Source organism: Pollicipes pollicipes, unplaced genomic scaffold (assembly GCF_011947565.3).
Source record: "Pollicipes pollicipes isolate AB1234 unplaced genomic scaffold, Ppol_2.1 Scaffold_5724;HRSCAF=6776_pilon_pilon_pilon, whole genome shotgun sequence".
Taxonomy (NCBI): Eukaryota; Metazoa; Arthropoda; class Thecostraca; order Pollicipedomorpha; family Pollicipedidae; genus Pollicipes; species Pollicipes pollicipes.
The window spans coordinates 29,547,068-29,564,236 of record NW_023596746.1 but is presented as its reverse complement, the minus strand read 5'-3'; the positions used below and the strand labels follow the sequence as shown (position 1 = coordinate 29,564,236).

At 52.2% G+C, this 17,169-nt stretch overlaps 1 protein-coding gene across 1 annotated transcript in view; it reads right to left on the bottom strand.

Annotated features, from left to right (window-relative positions):
- The window catches only part of LOC119102916 (semaphorin-1A), a 46,529-nt gene extending 36,941 nt beyond the window's left edge, over window positions 1–9,588 (bottom strand). The window contains exons 1-2 of the mRNA XM_037226365.1: window positions 9,343–9,588; window positions 2,003–2,156 (exon numbers count right to left, since the gene is read on the bottom strand). The gene's annotated coding sequence lies outside the window, so the exon portion shown is untranslated. The remainder of the gene's footprint in view (window positions 1–2,002; window positions 2,157–9,342) is intronic.
- Window positions 9,589–17,169: the final 7,581 nt, after the last annotated feature.

Genomic DNA, 17,169 nt, shown 5'->3' with positions numbered 1-17,169 from the left:
TTCATACGCATGGTTGTAGTAATGTTGTAGTCAGATGTTTCTTTTTCAGATTCAGCTCTTTTAGTGGCGTGGTTTTATTTCACGTCTCTTTTCATATCCACATTTTATGCGTTGTCTCGCATATCTGCAAGGTCTTCAAGGACGGTGGCCACCAAGTTGTTAATGTCATGCATCAGCTGACGTCACCTCAAAAACCTAAAGTCCACTGTTTCACGCCCGCTAATTGGTACCGAGAGAAAGGCGTCTAAAAATCAGATCGCTGGACGGCGACCTCTGCCCGTGCACAAGACTGGGGTGGGCCCATGTCCGGGCCATCTCGCTGGTTCTGCGAGCTTTTACGTGCCTACACAGTCGGCGGCCTGAGTTGCCTGTGGACGATTTTACAGCAGTGAGGAGAGAGGTGAGAGAACTATCCACCTCGCGAGTCGCGGCTATGCAGGGTACGTCAGAGAGAGGTGGGAGAATTATCCGCCTCGCGAGCCGCGGCTACGCGGGGCACGTCGAGAGAGAGGTGAGAACTATCCACCTCGCGAGCCGCGGGCTACGCGGGGCACGTCGAGAGAGAGGTGAGAACTATCCACCTCGCGAGCCGCGGCTACGCGGGGCACGTCGAGAGAGAGGTGAGAACTATCCACCTCGGGAGCCGCGGCTACGCGGGGCACGTCGAGAGAGAGGTGAGAACTATCCACCTCGGGAGCCGCGGCCAATCTCATCCGAACTCCGTAAGGTAAAAAGAAATCCTCCCTAATTACTACTGCCGCTCGCTTTCATGGCACAAGCGGTCGAAGGACTGTTTCGATCACGTCACACTTTCGCTGTCTCTCTGGAATCTCTCCTCACATCGGAGGGGGGAGGGGGTACTGATCTGCTAGACGATATTCATAATGTGAGAAAAAACGTCCGGAAAGTCTTCAGACAACACCCGACTCCAAGCAGGGCTGAAGAAAGTACGGGAGTAAAAGGGTGCGCAATGCCATAAAAAGTCCATAGTTTTGCTCCCCAGCTGAGTAACGTAGCCGTCAGTGTTACTAAGGCCAACAACCTTAAGGCCCGAGGGCATCCTGTAACAGACAGAGACTATGAGATATGTGGAGAAATTTAGATAAAGAGTTTGGCGGCCTATAGACACATATTTGTAGGTCTCAGCCATGTTTAAAGAGGCTGTTCGGGATCTCTATCCGAAAGGAAATGCAGTATTACGCATTCGCTTCAGTTGCAATTAAGTCAGAACACTAAAGGGCCACGTAACTGCTTACGCAATCCGCTATCTCGACTAGTATAAGCGTCGGAACGAAGGCCGTTTTCAATACCGTCGAAGAAAATGAGTGCTCAGTCCAGGTTGTTGTCCAGTACAATAGTGCAAATCACCTGACTTCATCGAGTTAAGAGCAAATGACGCATTATATGTATCCAATGGCGTAATGATGTAATAGGATATCTGTGTGATGCAATGACGAGAAACTTTTTGTTTGTGCACATTGCGCTAAAGGCGAGCTATTAGTGCTGGCATACAGCACAGCGGCAGCTGATTCTGAACAAAGCACGTGGTGGCAACATGGCGCATTTGGGAACGCCGTTTCTTGCCGGTGAAGTCATTCCAAAAACCACCACTACCACCACTGAAAGTCTACCACCTTGGTCTTTCTGTTCCTTGAACTCACTCAGTTTCTATGAACAAGTATAATCACTTTATAATAACGAGCAGAAAACGGCGGTGATGTGGACCCACACGGGACCAATACAAAAAGAGCGAGACCGTTACTTACCGAGAAACCGAAAATTCACCGAAAAGTTCGGTGACGCACTGTATATATGGTATTACGGATGCCAACAAAATTTGTATTCTGCTTATAGCCAGCCAAATGAAATTTCATCGAAATATGCGCTTTTTATCATTATATGCGCTCTTCTAACAGAATACATCTCTGTAAAACAATTCTATCCAAAAATCACAGATAGTGGTTGCGTACGGGGCTGTCCGGTGACAAGGGCGCTTACTCACCGAGAGGGAAGGAAGAGCGGGGTGTCAGGTCGTCCTGCCAGAAGGCCCCCGCCACGGACAGACAGGGCCAGCACGAGGACGGCGGTCAGCGCCGTCAGCGACACAGCCATGGTGAGAGGTCACTCGTGACGTCACGCGGCTACCAAGACATGCCCTGGAAACACAGAGCAGGCTGGTAACACGGGACCTGCTGTGGAAACGAAGCAAGTACCCGTTGCAACACGCCTTCGTTGGGCGCCGACAGTCAAAGGCAATGGTGACGGCTCGATGTTGGCCGGTACCAAGTACCCGTCGCAACACGCCTTCGTTGGACGACGACAGTCAAGGGCAATGGCGACGGCTCGACGTTGTCCGGTAACAATTGTAAGGGCTTTCTAAAGGCATAATAACTTACGGTGCTGAGCCCTGAATCCTTTTGGGAGGATGTGGCTTCAGCTTATGGCACACGGAACGTGTTTCTTTTACTATCAAACATTTTACAAGCGTTTGATGCTGTCACTGGAAGAGGTAGGAGCACAATGGGGCTCAGTCAGATGGCAAACAGTGCGTTTTGACAGTTAAGAAGCCCGTTAGGATGACGTCTATCGGCATGCAATGCGAGACATTGTTCAACAATCTAATAAGATCAGCCGACAGCGAGTTCATTGTCGTATCAGACCTTCAAATCAGATGGCATACTGCTGCATCAAAGAACACATCGACTTCCACCCCGTCACAGTCAAGATTTATCAGCGGCGCGAACAGAGAGGGAGGGCTGTAATGCCGAAGGTCACGCACCCTCCGACCGGTCACTTGACTGGACCTGCAAGTGTACGCGGTACAAACCAGACAAGCAAGTCCCGATAGTGTGAATCAAACCTGCAGAATTTAATTTTTAATTGGACGTGCACAGTGCACAGCTCAGTAGTCGGGTTTGGAGGCGTGGCATGGCCCATCGCAGCGCCATCTTTCCCAGCTTCCATGTGAGTCAGAGCTCCCGCCGCCTCGAACAGCCGTGGTCACCGAGGGGAGGGGGCTCACTGTCTTCGGGGACTGCTCGACCGGTCACCGTCACGGGCGGGCCCGACCACGGACCACTGGCCACTGGACCTGACCACTGGACCTGACCACTGGACCTGACCACTGACCGCTCGTCCCTGCCAGCACGCTCGTCACGACCACAGAGAGAAGATCCACTCGAAGGTCTCCTCCGCCAGCAGAAGCTCCGGGAAAGGGAGAGACAAGCCTGGGGAAGGACAGGGGTGGTCGATCGCTGGTACGTGGGACGGCTGTCGTGTCTGTGGCCGCTGAAGAGTCCGTTCGGCACAACGGCGGCTGGATACCTGACTCCACCAAGTCAGAGCAAGGCGGCTGGCCGGCGAACACGACGTACCACACAGAACACAGCCAGCCGCATTCAGCGCATACGCAGCAGTCGGCCGCGTGCCTGCAGCGTCTAAACAGGAAAGCTAACAGAACGCTTCACACACAAAGAGTTCTGCTGACTCCTGTCATGGTATGAGTCCAGGTGCCAATTTTCGGCGCGAGTCCGCATCCAGCGGCTTCCGTCTCGAGAGCTGCAGGGAATGCACGTCAAAAACAGAGCCGGCCAACCGCCGCCTGGCAACAATAGCGTCCGCGCCGATCAATTGATGACGTCAGACCGGCGAACGGTCGCTCATTATGCGGCCGGCTGATAAAGGCTTGCCAGCCGGCCCATGCGGTCAACGCGGGGGCCCATTGCAGCCGAGGTTGCTGGTGAAAGTGCCCCGCTGCGGAGGGCGCTGGCGCAGGCCGGCCTCGCGCCCACAATTCGACCCTCTAACGGACCCCAACGAACGAGCAGACGGGTCTGGCTCCCTGGCACAGAAACAGCAGGGGTGTGCATCCCGGCGCCGAGAGAAAAGTGCTCCTCACAGGCGGCCTGTGGAGCTGTAAGGTGTGGGTGGTGGTCAGTCAGGATGCCGGATTATCCGTGCTCAGGAGAGAAACTAAAATGGTGTTTTATCTGACGACCTGATTCTGCAGAGCAGGGACGTCCTCCCTACGCCTGCCACCAGGTGACGAAGCGAACACAGCTTAGTGTAAGCCGGCCTTCGTCAGTACACGGCTGATAGGCACGGCTACACTGTTGATAAGCGTGGCTTCACTGCTGATAAGCACGGCTACAACCACACCATCCGCGCTGTCCCGCAGGCCATTCAACGCCTATCGATCGGCAAAAAAGTGACGTTCCTCTTTAGTCACAAAGGCTTACAATCCAGAAATAATAGATGAGATACAAAGATACGCTGGCGCGATCCCAACCGGACGATGCTGACCTATAGAAGCCGTGGTGTTCCTTTGTTGTTTGGTGTTTGTTACGGGGGAGGGCATCAGCCAAAGAAGATATGATTCTGGATGGGTGTGAAGGATCTTCGGACTTAAAGGCGGGAGAGCTCGTGAGAGTTTCCACGGGGCAGGGCCACCTGAGTGCTTCACTGAGTGCGTCGTTCTGTTTCGCCTCACACCGCTCAATGAGAGCAGAACTAAGGTGCTGCTCGTCGCGCTTTGGTGCTGCTGAACAATTCCCAAGTCTAGCCTCAAAGGGCGACAATTCTCAGTGACAGCCTTTAAAGAACCGGCAAACTGCACGCTTATTACTGCCCGTGGTTTGGTGTCCGCCTTGGACCCCGTCTCGGAGCCTAATTTTGTGACGACAGTGGAAAATCTAAGTATGACTGAGTCGTTGCCAGAGGAATCTGACTGCTTAGACTGGCAATCGCTTGTGTATTCACGAATCGGTGCCGCCCTGCTGCACGCACGTACGTCATCCATAGTGACCAGACTTGTATCCCGTGGGTTCCGTCAACATATCTACGTTGCTTCTCTGGCGCTCCTCAGCAAACAGACACCTGCCATCCCAAGGGCGAAACTGAACATCGCAGCTCCTATTTATGAGGCAGTAAAACATGGCCATCAAGCCGCCAAGGATTACTATAATTTTTGCAAAATGTAACGAAAAAGAGGAAACCGGCTTTCCGTTTACGTAATCATCAGATTCTAATGCTGGGACAAAAAAACTTGATTCCGTAGCAACAAAAAGAACACTGCACCCGCATCACCGTGCCTCCGGATGAAAGAGAAGCCCATGGCAAACATTCGGAAAAAATTGTGCTTTCACACATCCGATCAACGTCAAAAATACCACAGCTAATAGCACGCCTTCATGGCAAATGCAGAATTTAAGTCATTCCTCTCTCCTCCCCTACAGCCACCAATGATGCCCCGGACTGGACGGATGACCAAGCGACAACGTGTTTTCTCAGCCGTGTACTTAACTCAGTGCAGCTCCCTAGACCAGGTTGCATCGCCAATGAACGCTCGCGGGTGTTCGGCACTTACCTGACCGATTTGTTTTTTTAACGTTCTCCCTTTTCTGAAAATTTTGCTTGGACGTAGTCAACTTTGTTAGGTGAAGGATCAAATTTTACTGCATCGCAACCGTTCTGCCGACCATCGTCGAACATTGAAGTAACTTCTGTTCACCAGCACCGCCCAGCAAATACCGCCCCAGGATTACAGCTAGCCAAGGCAGCCACCTCGACGTATGTGCTCCTGGGGCGTGCTCCCAGGGCGTGCTCCTAGGGCGTGCTCTTGTGCAGCTCTCAGCCGAGGCGCCGGTGTCGGTGATCTGTTCCCGCTACCCGTCACCGTCGCCTGTCTCGGTCACCCGTCACCCATCATCGTCACCAGCCACACTGACCTGTCGTCATCATCTGTCGCCTGTCAACGTCGCCGGCCGTCGCGGGTCACCAACACATGTCGCCGCCTGACTCTCCGGTGCCCCGGAGCCTCTCCGCGTGCTGGACGGACTTCAAAGGGGCCGCCGAGGCCATTAATCGGCTCGCGGTCTCCGGGGTAACGGTTCAGCTCTGGACGGTGGCCATGTATGGCTCGCCGCGTCGCGTAGGCGTGGGCCGGTTCTCAACGGCGACTGCACGACTCTCGAGGAGCCTGAAGGGATTCGAGACGTTCGGAGAACCTCAGCCTTGAGAACCGTTCTCGCCCATGAAAACCCAGTCGGGAGGAAAGCCTGCGCGTCCGGGCGGGCGTCAGTTCGACTCGCGGCGTGAAACGGGGCCGCTTCGATGCTGCGCTGATTCGATGGATGCTGCTGCGGTAATCCTATTTGCACTGCATACCGGCAAACGCGTGGCGCATTCGGTGGTAGGCGTCTCAGCATCATCCGGCAGCAGACCACAACACACCTGGCGGAAATTCAACGAATCCTGTAGACTTGAAGCGCAGCGACGCGAAGCGAAGCGTTAGCGTATTCCAGCCTAGCGCGCGATGGATAGCTTGCCCTGGCTGTGCCTGTAATGTGTTCCGGTTCCGGCAGGCCAACAGGACCTACGTCAGCGGAGGTCAAGGCCTGCACACTGCACTGGGATCGGGAGAGGGATCTTAATCTGACCCAGTGCCGCCGGACATATTGGGGGGACTCAGGTGGCAATGCAGAGCAATGGGAAATGTAGCTAACTAGCAATCCGCAACCACCTCTCCAGAACTAACCCATTTTCGCCCCCCATCACTAAGCCCCAATACTGCAGCAATCTGTGTCGGTCGTTCCACTAGGCCTTATCATACATTAACGGCGGTCAGTTAATTAAAGAGAGCCTGGGTGCGGCCCCGCCCTTGGTCGTTGAAACGCGTCCGCCTTGAGCGCCCAGTGCCCGTGTGGACCGTTGATCGGGTCGATAGGGGCGTTAAGCCCCCGCTGACACAGCTAACATTGATCCTTGCCGATAATGAAGCCTGCGTATGACCGGATGTTTATGTTTTCACCGAATCGATGATAATGAGACAGTGGCCCCTACGGAAGGTTTGACGGCCCAGCTTGACGAACCAGTCGACTGTTGCATAACTAACCACATGTCAACACAGCGCGCTGCGCAGTGCGACACATGGACTTACACGTGTTGCACCAATACTAAAAACACACCCTGACATTGCTCGTGAGGCTGTTATACCTGATATGGCCACGGCTTGATTTATGGCGCTGCTGTCAACAGGCCGGGTGCCCATACGGAACAATGTCATGAGCGGATTGGTTTTGCAGAATAAACTTTTGAGATACTCCGAGACAGACGTCAGCACTAGCTTGTGGCTACTCGGACGACCTTGATTGCAGATTAATACCCGGGAGCGATTTGTGCCGCTAGTCGATATACCTGGGCGTTCCGGGGCTGAGCCTGACTGGCGCCAGTCACAAAACAGAGCCTCGAAACGCGTCGCGCGCAGGGGCGTCTGACGCAGAGCAAACCTGGCCAAGCGTGGTCCGACTTCTGGTGACCACTTGCGAAACTCTGACGCCGGAGTCGCCAGCGCTCCTCCGGCAGGAAAACCCCCGCCCGGCGTGGAGGCGTGCGTACCCGCTAAGACGCTTAGAGGCTGCCGTCACAAGGGGAGGGAGAGGGGAACTTGCTCGCAGCTTTACCGCACAATGCCCCGTTTCCGTTCACGAGCGCGAGCGCCGGGGGATGACAATGCACTGTGATGTGGATAATGTGCGTTAGCCGTCCTTCGTCACGGCCTATCCAGGTATGTAGCGCTCTATTTATTTCCAGGGCCACAGGCCACGATACAAAGCGCATTTTGCGGGCCGGGATGGACCAAGCTCGCAGAAGTCGCAACGTATGTGCTCACCGCACAAAGTCTGATAATTATTCGCAATTTGTGGACACATCAAGACGCTCTTTCGTGCATAATGGGGGAGCCTGGTCCCTCTATGGAGTCTGGACTGATTGTGAAATGACAAAATGTGAACTCACGGATCATTCTCAAATATAGTGGGGCATATATGCGACCTCGCCCAACACTTCCAGTCTAAGTGAGCAATTGTAAAAGAAAGCAGTATAACTATGAAGCAATATAAAAGACCACTGCTTGTATTTGTGCAGCCGAGCCACCTGAACACCTGACCGAGCCTCAGATTAGTTTATGGGTTAAATAAGGTCTGCTTTGGCTTGACTTAACATTACTTGAATCAACGGTTGGCAGTTGGTGGGTTGCCCGAAGCTCTTCCAGTGCCTTCTTCCCATACCGCGTGCACAGGCACATGGCCGTGTTATGCTGAGGCCCTTTCCACCGTTCCAGCTGCGCAAGACCCAATCCCGCTGTAATTCATGAGTTCATGGGATAGGCACTCGGCGGTTTTCCGATGGGCGAAATTTGCATGCTCCTGGCCATACGTAAGCCGAGCCGAACATCGCACCTAACACAAGGCAGCACGTTTTATTAAAAGCCCGTCCGGAGTTAACGCTGGCGCACTGCAACTCCACCTTAAGTGTCGCAGTCCGCCTCTGGGAACTGCTTCTGTTTATGTCCTATGCGACAGCTGTGGAATACGTGGGAAATAGCAACGCTCACCAGTGAAGAACGTCAACTTCTGACGGTGCATTTCCGGTATACGTGTACAGATTGAGCGCGAGATCTCGGCCACAGGCCGGCTCACAGGCCCGCAGGGTACCAGCCTATCCATCTCCGCTGAGTTAGGGTCGAATCCCCGCACAAGCGCCGACACTTCCGGCTCCCCTAAAACGTCTGTAGGTGCCCCCCAGACGGGACGCGAGGGCACCTGACAGTGGCCAGCCAGCACCTCCTGCCACTGCTGCCCGCCGTGGTGCCCCGGCCCGGGCGCAGCGAGCCCCCTGCGGTCAGTCACCACACCGACCGTTAAACGGCAGGCGCCCCCCTCCCCGGCCGCCGCGCCAGATGTGGTGCCCGGGCGCCGGTAACCCGAAGCTGGCGCTACCGAGAGGAACAGACGGAACACGCAGGATAGGAAACCAGACGAGCCGCGAAGCCTCCGGCGACAAACGGCTCGGTCGCTGCGATTGTGGCCACGAAATGCCTCGATTCACTGCAGCGATAACACTGCACTCGCAGCTGAAGACACTGCACTCGCACCTGAAGGCACTGCACTCGCAGCTGAAAACACTGCACTCGCAGCCGAAAACACTACACTCACAGCTGAAGACACGGCACGCCGAGTTCGAGATGAGCGCGATATGGTCCCTGATGTTAGGCAGGCTGCCGAGCTCCGCAGTAGGGAAGAGGTGCTCACTCTCAAAGCTAACTGCTGTTCACACACATGATAAGAAGAATGTATGCCTGTGTTACATTCGGCGCGTGCTTCCACCGTGAGTGCTCGCCACCCAACGAGCGTCCCAAGTCACGGTATGTTGTATTGATCATGATCTTCCGTTTAACGGAAGCAGCCACAGACATAAATAATGACGAACGTGGAATAAATACACTTGTCAATCTTATTCGGACAGAAGTGACTGAAAATGACAGAACTCATTGCCCAAGCTTACCTGAACAGCAATTCCGAAGTCACCGGTTCACTTGCGTACCACACAGAGCCTTTATCTCAGAACCTCACGCAGTTCAGTCACGACAGCATTCAGTCAGCGTGCTGGAAGTCCACCGTGATTCCCACACGACAACAGCCTTGTCTCCCCCGCAGCGAGTCACCACGCTACCGACAAACGCCGGGTCTTTCCCACACACTCGGTCGCTGGTACGCCTCCTGGCGCTGCCGGACGGCCCTGCGCGCGTGCGCCCACCCCGGTTACCAGCGAGGCACTGCCGCTCGCCGCTCCACTACGCGAGGCCCCGAGTGTAAACATAGCCCGGCTGGCACCGTGCCAGCCAGCGGCGCGTGTCCAATGCTGGGTGCAGCGGCCGACGCACGCCTGTTGTCGGGCTGGCACGTGAAGTTTCAGGATAGGATAACTTGAGGACCGAAGAAGATCTGACAGCGAAGAAACGAAGAAGGATAAGTCTAGCAGACCCAGGCGGGGGATAATTTGAAGCTGACGTCTTGGTTCCCTTGGGGACGAAAATTGAACGGCAAAAATATTTATGAGACCAAACTTGTGCTCATACAATAAGTGTGTATGATTAAACCACTGCAGCGTATTAGAGACACCACCTGTATTTTAGCAAAAATCTAACGGTTCGAAGGATATATTGTGTTTCCAGTGCACGCCTTCTTGCCGGTTGCCCATTTTTTTTTTTTAACCAGCGATGCATGTTCTTTTTTTAAAGTTTGCGTGCCAGATATCTTTAGGACATTATTTCGATCAACTCAGGTTCGTCGTTCGTTCGTCGTGCACAGCTTTGTGGCACAACATATCGCATACGACAAAGGTGCTTTAGTAGCAATGGTTTGTCGTGCTCAAGTTCGCATAGGGGAAATTTCGTATTCGTCTAAATTCCGTCGATGAAAAAATCTAGCGGTGTTTAAGTTCGCATAGGGTTAAGTGCATTCCGAAATTGTTAAAGACATAAGCTCGTTGTGCTCAAGTTTTCAAAGGGCCAAAGGCTTGTATAAAGCAAAGTGCGTCCCGAAGAAGTTAGTCCAAGACAAAAAGTCGTCGTTCAATCTATATAGGACAAAAGTTCGTCGAGGGCGAGAGGTCACCGTGTTCAAGTCCCCATAGATCAAGGGTTCGTGAAGGAAAAAGTTCGTCTGGGCAAAAAATTGGTTAGGGGGAAGAAGTTCGTAAAGAACGAAAGCAGCATGTGGCTTTGGCGGGATGAAACCAGGAAGGGCACGGCAAGGCCTCGCTCAAACTGCGTCAAACGCTTGAGTTAAAAACTGCGCCTTTGCAGCGTCAGTAAGGGAAATGAACGGACGGCGTGTTCAGCTTCTTTATAATAAGGTTAATAAGAATCAGCTGGCATCGGTGATAGCTCAGTTGGGTGGAGCTGGTGACACGTGACAGTCGGCCTCAGGCGTCCTCCGCCACTCTTGTTGCCAGCGTACTCAAGCTATACACAGCCCTGACAAGTGTTATAAAGCGCATGATTGGCTGCTGTACAAGACCTGAAAAGTTCGTCAGCTTTACATAATTCCATGCGATTTCGGACCGTCCAAGTAGTTAAGAAGATCCCATTTTGTATAAATATGGTTACCAACGGACCTACCTGAAATACCTTTGTCGACACCAAGGTGATTTGATTTAGAGAACGAGTCTTTAAAAAAGCTCACAAACCCTGTTACATCCTGACGCGTGGGAGTTATGCAGACTATCAGATAGTTTTTCGAAAGTCACTGGGCGCCACGCATCTACGTGGAATCGTATATGCCGAATTGTAATAATAACGAGTAAAAAGAGCAACTGAATGGTTTGTGGTTTGACCGATACCTGATAATGGTTTGGTAGGTACTAACGTTCTTGGTATATGATTCCACAGATGATAAGCACATGTACCCAAGCAGCCATTAACAAATAGTTAGGAAACTTGAGATGGGGCAAACCATGGTGAGTAGATATAACTTAGAGACTTGGGCGGGCTTACTGACTGGAGACTTCCGAGAATTTGTCGTGAATATCTGAGCGCACATGTCTGTAAAACAAGTTATCACCAGCTGATCGCCCTCACGCACATCGCCAGCTTTTTCTCCAGAGCTATTTGAATGCCAAGATCGGCAGGGTTGGAGCAACAAGAACATCTATAATCCGCTACCAGAAGACACAATCCAGTAAAAACTATAGCATTACCATCACGACACGTTGCTGAATGTTGAACAGTTTTAATTCCGATTCCAGAAAGGACGCGCTTTAAGGCATCATAAACATAGTTGTTAACATAACTCACTGGATTCGTAATTAATGCTACAAGATTGCAATCGAGCACAAGTACGCACTCAGGACCAAGTTCTACGGCATGACATTTTATCTGATGCGAACTTTTGGCAAATTTCTGCAATATGCAATTAAATCCAAGCAAACTTCTCCCATACAATTTTTTACATGACCTAGGCGAGCCTTTGTCCTAGGCAACATTTCGTCCTCGACGCAATTTACGTAGAAAAACTGCTACGAGACAAAATTGTACTCTGGATGAATTTTGCCCACCGAGCCTTTGTGTATATGAGCGATTGCCCGACAAATTACTGTCCTACGAAACTTTGTCCGACCACATTTTGCGAGGAGACCACGATGCAGGCAACAACTGTTTTTAAAACAGCAAATTTTGGAGAACACAAATCATCACTTCTGTGTCCTAAGCCCTGAGGGGACCCTGAGCATCGAGTGTGTCAATGCCTTACCTTATATGAGCCCCAGAAACAACACAAGGCCCTATGAACAAGTGGGAAGAGCGCAAGACTAATACGAAAGGCCACGGGGGCAGCTGAGTGTACCCTGACATATGGGGCACCGGAAAAAGCGTATAGAGCCTTGCGGGCAAATGGAAAGAATCGGTGGAGGGCCCTTGATCGATTATGGGTGCTCAGGCACGGAAGTAATTGTGTGTGTGTGTAAAAAAAGCAGATAGTGCTCCAACAGCAGCGTTAAGATCACGTACGGGAATTGGAAAAAATGTCAAGAGATCTGGGGTAACGTGGAAGGCTCCTTGGCGATCAGATTGACCAGGAAAGTGGACATATATGGCCCGGGCAGTAGCAGCGTATGACCTCTAAAAAGCATAATGAGCCCCACAATTTCCCTCAATCACTACCTTTTTAATCAGAAAAGGTTTAAATTTGCTTGGTCACAAACTCTCTGCTTTCTTTTGCAACCGTTCTTGCAGGCCCAAATACGTACAATTTGTTGTGTTTTTTATAAGAAAACTGTGTCTGTCCAGCCAGTTATCGGCCATTTTGAAGCCTTTGGGTCCCCTCTACATGGTTCATTGGGAATGGTTTGGTGCCCCCCCCCCCCCCCCCCCTCTGTATCCGCCAACGGACCGATCAGCTTAATAGATGGGGCCCGCCAAGAGCATAGGGCCATCGATTCAAGTAGGAAGCACTCAAGACAACAAACATGGAGGGCCCCGGAGGGATCGAGTGCGCCAGAGCAGGTTTTTTTTTTTAAAATCATCCGATGGTTCATGGGACCGGATCGAGTCTCTAAGCTAGTTGTGCGTGCACCCACCACCACCCAAGCGGCCGTCCAGTCGCATTTTGCCTCCGCCCTTCGCACGATTCGGAGGGTTTTACTGCGCAATGTGCACCGCCCGAGCCTCGTTGAGTGCCAGGTTTCGTTCCAGCCGGTCAACAGACTCTGGATCGTACCAGTGCGCTGATTACGAGTCGGCATCTTTCCCCAAGCAGGACGGAAGGCGGCAGGTTAACAGATAGGGCAGAGCGAGGCCCTCCATTCACTGAGCACGACGACGCGATGTAGAGGTCCCCCAACGATCCAATGTATCCGAGCAGCTTATCAGGACGGGCCTCGACAGGGGCCGAAGGTCCTCCATTCAAATAAGAAGTACCCAAAACCCAGTGCGGAGAGCTTCTGAAAGATGAAGTGTACCCGAACAGGTTATGAGATGGCCCCGATAGGAGTGTAGGGACCTAACTGCAAACACCAAGGCCCAATGTGCAGGGCCCCTAACAATCCAGTGACGCCAAGGTGGTAAACGGAGAGGCCCCGACAAGAGCGTAGGACCCTCAATTAAAAAAGGAAGCACCCAAGACCCAATGTAAAGGGCTCCCGAACGGACCGAATATGCCCCGAGTGGGTTATCAGATGGCCCCCGACAGGAGCGAGGGGGCCGTACATTAAAATAGCCAATGTGCAGGACCGCCAAACAGTCTAGTGTGCCCGAGCAAGTTAACAGATGGGGGCCCGGCAAGTACGTGGGGTACTCCATTCAAATGTAAAGCACCCAAGACTCAATTTGGTGTGCCACGAACGACCGATGTGCCCAAGGAGATTAACAGATGGGCGGCCAGAAAGAGCGAAGGGTCTTAAGGAAGTGGCGGAGAATTGGAAGCGCCCTATACCAATGCAAAGGGCGCATGGGCATATCGTGAGTGTGTCGCTAGGTTAACCGAAGCCGATATAAAGGGTGCCTGAGCCAACCGAGAATACCCGACACATTAACATGTGGGATATGTGGGGCCCCAGCTATAGCATACAGAGCCTTTCCGGCGAATGGAAAGAATCTGTGGAAGGCTCCTGATTGACAAGAGCGCCCCGGCACGCTAGCAGGAAAGTCCCAGCAACAGCGCAGCCCCCCCCCCCCCCCCCCCCGAGCAAATGCTAAACATAAAGGGCAAAGTAGAAGGCTGTTTAACGATCAGAATGGCCTTGCAAGTAAGCATATAGTTTCCCCGGAAACGGCAAAGACCCCTGGACAGTGAAATGAAGCTTAAAATTCCCAAATAACAGTTCTTCAATCACTGAAGCTTTGTTTTTGTCCACTCGTGAGCTCTTTATTTTCGTTTGCGACTGTTCTTGGTTGCGTTTTGTGTTCAAAGAACTGCACCTGTTCGGCCGGCTATGGACCCCTTCGGAGCCAATAGGCCCCTTCGGGGCCCAAGGGGGGCATGGTCCCGTGCCCCGCCCCTCTAGATCCGCCCCTGAGGGTAAAAGTTGTCACCCCATATGCTCGTATAGGACAACAGTTCGAATGGTAAAAGTTCGCTTAGGGTAAATTACCGCAGGAGTCAAAGGCTCATATGGCAGAAATTCGTCCGGGGCAAAAGTGCGTACCGTAGAAGCTTGTCTCGGGCGCCGGCTTCTGCTGGATTCCAGTCTAGCAAAATTCATTCCGGTTTCATTGTATAGAACTCATCATCCGTTCCATACATTCCAATTTCAGGTATGCATTTGGAAGTGGAACGAATGGTATGCTCCGATCCCGGGCGTTTTTTCTTGGAATTGATGCGTTAGTGATTCCAGTGGAACGGAATCGATTCTCATAATTAAATCCGATTTCGTTCGCATTTGTCGTCGGCCTGGTTATCATTTTTAAGCTGCATCTGCTGCAATTTTGCATTTTCCTGTACCGTATAGCCCATTACTTGTATCATTTTTGTCAAATCTTGTCAATCCTAGCACATGCAATACAGCTTTGGAGAAGACAACAGCATTGCACATGGAGCAGATTGGCTGGCGCTGAATTGATTTACGGGACACGTGTGTCCCAGATATTTACATACAATCCTGGAAAATGTGCATTCGTGTCTCGTGCACGCGCGCCTACGCCCTCACGTTAGATTAACGTGTCATGGCTTTGCCAGACCTCAATCGCCTAGTTGCTTTGCTAATGCTTCACCGGGCAAGTGTGCATTTTTCTCTGTAATGTGGTATGAGAAGAAGGCAGGCACATTCAAAATAATTGGGTGTCATTCAGTTACCTACTTTTTTGTCCTCGCTTTTGTCTCATATTTTTGTTTGCGGTTTTAGATACCCGACGTCCTGTGAGCATCCAGGAGTCCACCCCAAAGTCAGTTGGTGACTGTGGCTTTGTTTGCGTCAGAAATTTAGGTCCATGTGGCACATTTGCCAGGAAGTTACCCAGCTCGAGTCTCACGTCATGTCCTCGTAACTGCACAATGCCATGCGCGAAGTGTAGGGTGGACATCCGTATGCAGTCAACAATGCTCCTTGTGCTGCGCCCGTCAGGGCTGAAGATCGCCCGGAAAAGTGTGTGTGTGGGGGGGGGGGGGGGGGGTAGCGTCGTCGCCAAGGGGCAAGCTTTTAGGGCCATGCCCCCTCCTCTTGAGGTGGCAGGGGCCCCAGCAACCTTAGACCTCAGTACTTTTTGGCGATTAAAGAAACCCGTGGGGCTCTTTTATCACAACTTGGATACCAAATGGAGCTTTTGTGAGACGCAGCCGGCAGACAAATACCATATGAATTTCTAACATGCCGCCACACATTTTGACGCCCCGGAGCCAAGCCAACCTTTTGAGTGAGCTCAAAGTTGTTCCACCTTTACAGCAGTTATCCGAATTTTTCGCTATTTTTAGTTTGACCTCAGCGAAACATCGCCGATCCCAGCCGCGCGTTGCTACGTTTCCATGCAGAGGCTCGACCTGCCGCTTGTCAGCCGTTTTGACGCGTCGAAGGCGAGCATATTTTACCCATTAGTCTGCCGCCGTCCGGACAATTTCCTGACGTGTGTTTACCAATGTCATTGCACCAGAGCCGTATGCAACCTAAATCGTAGATGATTTTTTCCTAGACGAACATGTCTTCCAGACGAACTTCTCCCTTAGACGAACTTGTCTCCTAGACGAACTCTTGATTTTGACCTACGCTAACTTTTGCTCTCCGCACAATTTCCCCTCTTTGGCAAGACCAACTTTTATCCTCGACGGAATTTTGCCTTATACACACTTTTTCCGTACCTATACAAGCTTCAGCTCGGCGAACTGTTGCTCTCGACGAAACTTTCCTCCTGCACGGACGTTTTGCTTATATGAACTTCAGTCTAATGAGCTTTTATTCTTCGAACTTCTGTCCTACGAATTTTGGTCCAAAGTAACAAGTGCCTCGAAAATGCTCTAAAACACTCAACGTTTTGGAGAGTTTGTGTGCAACAAAATATCATGTTCGGCTATACCAGTGGGTGATATACAGCTGCGTTTCTTGGGCTCATAGTCATGTGCATACGCCCAAGTTTCAATTGCCTTGAAAGCCTCGCTAAGCCTTGCAAACTTAATAGCTGACAGTCTAGACTGCGAATGGAGATAACCTTGTTGGTTCTGCTGTGTCCTTATGGGTTCACCGTCCTTGGGCGCAACGGTCATGTATGGTCAGTTCGTGCATCTTTTGAATAGCGCTCATTTATCGCTCTCAGTGGAAAATCCGCGTCAGCCATGAAGTCATGCCATCGCAGCCGAGCGACCCCACCATATATCACGCTCGGATAGGGCTCTCCATAAACTTGGCTGCAATTTCAACGATAAAGATAACCGTCAGCTCACAATACGGTATGTCACGACGTCAGGCTGCCATCAAAGTGAGCTGGGCGTCGACTATCCCCAGCTGGCTGTCATGCGATGGTCGGGTGGCGAGAATCCCGGGATTGAGGGGCCGAATTGTCGCAACGAGCCTGCCACTAAACGGTAAGGTCATACAGTAACATATGCGCCATAGTGCGCTGCGCTTACGGGCAGTCTAGTGGAAATAAACTGCCTGCTCAACTTGCCTGCAGTCATGCACGGTATGCCCTCAGTGGGTTGTAGGTGGAGGTGTAGGTGTGTAGGCGCGAGCGTCCCCCCCCCCTCCCGGTCCGACGACTGGGCCCACACTGGTCCTGTCGAGAGGACCCTTTGTTCTGAACTGACACACGCCTGCACGCGTCCACCGGCACCGGCCGGCGGCACGCGCGCACGAGCCGTGGTGGCGCGCGCGTCTCCGACGTGGTGACGGCCGGGGGCCTGCGCGTAT